This window comes from Henckelia pumila, chromosome 2 (assembly GCF_033568475.1).
Source record: "Henckelia pumila isolate YLH828 chromosome 2, ASM3356847v2, whole genome shotgun sequence".
In the NCBI taxonomy this organism is placed as follows: domain Eukaryota; kingdom Viridiplantae; phylum Streptophyta; class Magnoliopsida; order Lamiales; family Gesneriaceae; genus Henckelia; species Henckelia pumila.
Window position 1 is genome coordinate 72,558,631 of NC_133121.1, and position 5,640 is coordinate 72,564,270.

The 5,640-nt window shown below is 31.5% G+C and overlaps 1 long non-coding RNA gene across 5 annotated transcripts; it reads left to right on the forward strand.

The window, feature by feature from the left end:
* The first annotated feature begins 801 nt into the window (after positions 1-801).
* LOC140883428 (uncharacterized) lies at positions 802-5,248 on the forward strand. Of its 5 annotated transcripts, none has more exons than XR_012150397.1 (8): positions 802-1,067; positions 1,412-1,549; positions 1,888-1,947; positions 2,420-2,475; positions 3,211-3,313; positions 3,442-3,562; positions 4,278-4,411; positions 4,686-5,248. It is a non-coding gene; the product is annotated as an uncharacterized lncRNA (long non-coding RNA). The 5 variants fall into 5 exon arrangements; XR_012150395.1 differs by having other exon boundaries at positions 802-1,063; XR_012150398.1 differs by lacking the exons at positions 802-1,067; positions 1,412-1,549 and having other exon boundaries at positions 1,631-1,947; positions 4,686-4,754; positions 4,994-5,248.
* The last annotated feature ends 392 nt before the right edge of the window (positions 5,249-5,640 follow it).

Sequence of the window (5,640 nt, forward strand, 5' to 3'; positions counted from 1 at the left end):
CTTAATAGGGATATTGGAATTGAACTGTAGTTGATAAAATCTATTTGTTGCTCGGGAGAGGGAAATAGAATAATCTAAGTATTTCTGGTTATTAATTGAAAGGAATTCATGAAAATAAATTATTTAGGAGTGATTGTTGTTGAAACCAGGTGAAATCTAAACCTCTAGGCCATTTTCATCTGATTGATATTTCTCTGAAAGTTGTGTGTGTGCTATTAAAAATTCAGTGCTTATTTATTTTTCTGCAGACTTCTCAAATATTATTTGGCTAAATAAAATTAGGACTATTTTAATTACAAGTAATAGATAATTTCATTTTAATCCTCGTGGGATCGAAACTCTACCTATCACTATATTAAAACTTGACACCGTGCACTTGAGGGCACAAATTTTGCAATAGCTTATTACAGAGACAGACCAAAAAACTCTAACGCTAGATACAGACTCAATTCAAGCTTTAAACCCTTGAATTCTGGTAACTCTAAGTCGTATCACACCCAAATTACCCAACTCAAATCAGATAAACAAAATATCACTAGTAGAATTTTGGGTTTTTACTTCGTAATTTTTTACTTCGGCGATTAAAAATTGTGAAGTAATATATAACAATAGACTTCTATAATAAATTTGGCGAAGTAAAAAAGCATTTTATACTTCAGATTTTAAAAAACACGGGCTTCACTACTCATTTTAAGTAAGAATTTACTTCGGCATTATAATTTTGATGAAGTAAAAAATAACAAATAAATTTATAATATATATTTGCTGAAGTAAAAATATGAACCCATAAAAAACTTTTCCCTTTCGATGATTCGATCCCCTTTCTCTCTAAGCCCCAGGACGCCGATTCTATCTCCGATGTTCGTCCGTCGCCGAAATCTTCTCGTCAACACTTGAATTCAAAAATCGATTATTTTAAGCCTTCTATTTTTGTATCAATTTGGTGTTTAAACGAAATCCCGTCTCTCTTTCGTGCACGTCGTTCATCCTTGTCAGTTGATTTATAACAGCGATACCCTTTCTCTCTAGCACAAAGGGCTTTTTTTGGAACGCAACAATCGATGTACGTGAGTCTACCCAACATTTTAATTTTCGCACATTGTCTTCCTTGCTAGAGATTTGTTTATGAGGGGCTATGATTTTCGAGTAGGGTTTAAGTTTTCTCCCTCTCGTTCAGTTGTTTTTTGGACGATTACAAATTTCTGTCTCTACCGTTGATTTTTGTCTTCGTGTTTATGTTTATCAAGCTACGCCCCTTTCGATTTTTTATTTTAATACTTTTAAAAAAATGTTTTTTTTTACTTATGGGTTGGGTTTGTGTATTTTTTTTCAGTTACTAAAAATTATAGTGTGCTAGGCATGTTGAATTTCAATAATGTTTGATGTGTCCTTTTGTGATTCTTTAGATTAGAGGGGCGGATTATTAGTTGCAAGGCATGTCTCATCTCGAGGGAGACGGACTTGAGGAACATGAATTTAAATGGTTGAAGGAAAGAGCCGACAGACAGACACAAAGCTCCATGTTTTTATGAATTATTCCTTTATGAAGGTGTTGAGTACTCATTGTATGGCTCAGTTTATTTGCAAGTGGAACCTCAAAAACCCCACAATCAGTTGATTACTGACTTTGATTTTTGATAATACTATTTTTTGGGGTTTATTTGGAGTAATCTGTCTATTTACATTTCTTTTTATGCAGATTGTCTCTCTGTCTATTTTTTTTTTGTTTCCATAGGATAAATTTATAATTCGTTTATTTTACTTTCTCCATGGATTCTAACTTATTTGCACGTCAACTTTGTAAACCTTTTTTTAGGTAAACTTTATGAACTTCTTAATGATTATATATGTTACTTTGTTTGTAAAATAACTCTGAAATATATGCAGGCTTAAGAATTAAAGATTATCGAGGAATTCATCACCAAATGTGTAGTATATGCGATAACAGTAAGTATTCAATAAGTATTCGCTTCTTTCCTCAATTTTGTTTAGACGTAGGATTAAATATTTATATTATTTGATACTTTCCAATTTGATTGATTATGGTTTGTTCTGAACTGAAAGAATAGTATTTGCAAGCTTCTAGTATTTTATCACCTTGATATGATTTCTCAGTTAGTTAATTTTACTTAGGTTGTGTTCGGACGAAACATGAAACCAGGTTTGCGTAAAAGCTTACAAATCAGTAAACACTCTTCAGTTTAAATTTTTGTATTTAGGGTGAATGTTTAAAACAAATCAATGACAGATGCGTGGTAGGAGAAGAGAACAGTTGAAAATATATTTTTCTTTTGTTTGCCTCTTTCTTTGCTTTGCTTTTTGTCACAAGTAAATTATAATTATTATTGAATGATTGAAGTATTTTTATCATATGCATCTGTGCTCTTTTTTAACATGTGGATTCTGAATTTTTGTTCAGATATTTGCCAGAAACCAACTGTTCGTCAAGCATATTTGAATTTTGTCCGAAACAAGGTTAAAATACCTAAAAAAATTCTTATCATATTTTGAGATTTTTCTGTTTGCCAAATATTTTCTTGTGCTTTTTTTTCACTGACTTCTCCCTTTCACTCGTTGGTACACTAGTAAAGTTTATGGTTGATGTGATGTTCTCCGCACGTCCTATTGTAGTTTTTAGTGGGTTTTCTGAAATTTTTATGCTTCATTCATGGTTCTTTTACCTGGGTCTAGATGCCTTAAAATTTAATCATATTCTAATTATATTGTAATGAGTCGAACATAGAGCTTCGAAGACGAGACCAGGTGATTTAATGATGATAGAAAGAAGTTTAATTTTTTAAATAACCTATCCGTTAATTTGTTTCAAATTAATTCCATTTTTGGATGGTACTATTTAATGGTTTGTTCCAAAGAATCAGTTAAAGTTAGTTTGTGAAATTTTGTTAATTTATATGAATTATGTACATAAACTAAAATTGTCATTTCTTTGAAAGTTATTTTTGTATGATATTTCGTGGTTACAACACAGTTATCGTCTTCAAAATGCTGCCTGGGCAAAGTGGTTTGTATAGTAAGGTTTAAGAATATATACTTTTCCTTCTGCAAAAGCCTTGAAGATATAGTGTGATTCAGGTGTTTGTTATGTATTGCCATAACGATGAATCACTAAAAAATTAATTTTACTCTTCTATTCCAAATGACTAAGAAAGAATTCTGGAACAAATATTCAAGAGCGTAGTATTCTTACAGCACAAGAAATGTGGTTGCTGCTGAAGCAGAGACTGCTTTAGATGAGGAACTTGTTGTTTTTCTGAAGCAAGACAAGATGTTGGTTGATGAAGCTCGCAGAAAGGTGACTATAAAGAGTTAATTTAATTTTTTATTGTGATGGAATAGACATTCTCATGCAACATCTTGTTTCTTTTGTGATCATCTTTCGCTCATTTTGCCTTTCTAATCGTTATTTTACACCTTCTCAAGGATTATAAACGTACACATCCTGAGGTGACGGTTCTTGATCCTCCTGATGCCATTCAGCATGTGTACAATTGTCAGTCCATGCTTCAGGATGTTACTGACTTAAATCTGTTGGATCCTTGCGGTAATTTTTCCTGTGCCTTTCAATAGACTAGGTGTTTCTTTGGAGGTATTTGCTCCAAACTGATATTTGCTCCATTTTCCTTTATAATAAAATGTGATTTGATATTGAAACTTAACGTTTGAATATTAAATCCATTATCATGCTAAACCTTGAAATGAACTTTTATGGTACACATGTAATTTATGATATTGTGTAAAATACTACACATGCAACATGTGTGCTCCGGTTGCTAGTTTAAAGCCTGAAAAATGATGAGCTTATATTTCATATAAACATGATTCGATTATATTTGATGACTTTTTAGGACTCCGGAAGAAGATTAGTATTCTTTTGGAAGTTGTTATGTATGGCTGTGGTAAATTAGGCAACAACATCCTACTTGGTCCTCTCTGTTTTTGCTTAATATGATGTGTCAAGTTTTGAAACCGAAATCTTCAAACCTGCTGGAAAATGAAATCTTAACGAGTGTTTATTTTATACATGATAGTTTCGGCTTAAAGTTTGTTTTGGATTGCGGTATCTTTGTTCTGTTTTTTGTGAATTGGATGATTTGGATTTGTGAGATTATTCCTGATGCATTCTGAAATGATATATTATGGGAGTAAGAATTAGACACGTTAGCTAAAATAGTACATAAATACACAATTCATTTAAATTATACGTTGCCTTTGAAATTTATGTTGCTCATGGGATATACCTTCTGATGCAAGATTAGATTCGATCTCCTGCTTAAGCAAATTTTCTGCAAAAATGCTCAACTCATAAGTAATCGTGATTTCAAGCAGCACGATCGATTCTTCCTTGAGATCCAGAAGCCTCAAGCATCACGATCTCTTCCATTTTTTATGGGTATGTAGATCTTTTTCCCCTTCTTTTAAGCTTCACTATCCCTTACAATTTTCATACCGTTTCTTTCTATAGAAAATATTAACCTTTAAATTATGATTGTTATAAAAAAAAACTGAAACCTAGAGAAATATTATTTATCAATCATCACATGAAGAAATATTATTTATCAATTCAGGGAAAACTGCGCAAGATTATGGAGTTCTTTACCGTCTTTTATGTTTGTAGATATTCCCAAAAACATATTGTTTATTTTCTACTTACCTTTTCCATTCAGATTATGAGGATGCATTTTTATTAGCTTGACCACACAACTGGTGGCATGCTACTCTATACTACTTAGAAGGTCAGGCTCCTATGTTTAACTTGTTTACCTTATTGTATATGGGTGTTCCATGTTATGACAATATGATTATTAGATGAAATATGTGCATATGAAATCCAAATCAGATTTAAGGTTTTTCGATATCTATTCGTTCGTTTTGGTAATGAACCCACACCATGGACAAGGTTGGTTGTTTCTGTCTCAAGCTAATTTATCTACTTTATTGTTTATATTTTTAATTTTTATGGATTTTGATCCAGTGACAATCCAGGGTAATATCCAAGATCACTACCTAATATCCCATAGTTGAAGCATGCTCCTGATACTACAAAGGAAGGAAGGATTATGAAGTGAGAACAGTGAGATATAGGACGACTTCTTTATACGATATATTTCTGTACACATTTTTGGTTTTGTACATTTTTGGGTTTTACTCATGTATTTGTGGATATTCGTCGTTTTTTGTATGAATAATTTTATGAATCTGATTCTAATTAATTATTTTTAGTTTTAGATATTGTAGTATTGTTGTTGACTATTACTTGTATAATATAGATAAAATGATGAAGTAATATAACAAAAATACTTCGGAAAATATAATTTGTGGCGAAGTAAAAAAAAACATTTACTTCATCATATTTAAAATTAGTGAAGTAATTCGTAGCAATTACTTCGGTAATTGCAATTTCGCCAAAGTAAAATGAAATCTTTTACTTCATCATAGTTCAAAAATTGTGAAGTCGTAAATCTATTTTACTTCGATAATTGTATAATGTGTGAAGTAATAGAGGATCAATTACTTCGCTATTTTACGAAATTGATGAAGTAATACATGTGCTTTTACTTCGGTAGTGGTCCAATTTTAAATTTCTTGTATCTAACAAAGACTTCGGTAATTATCAGCCTA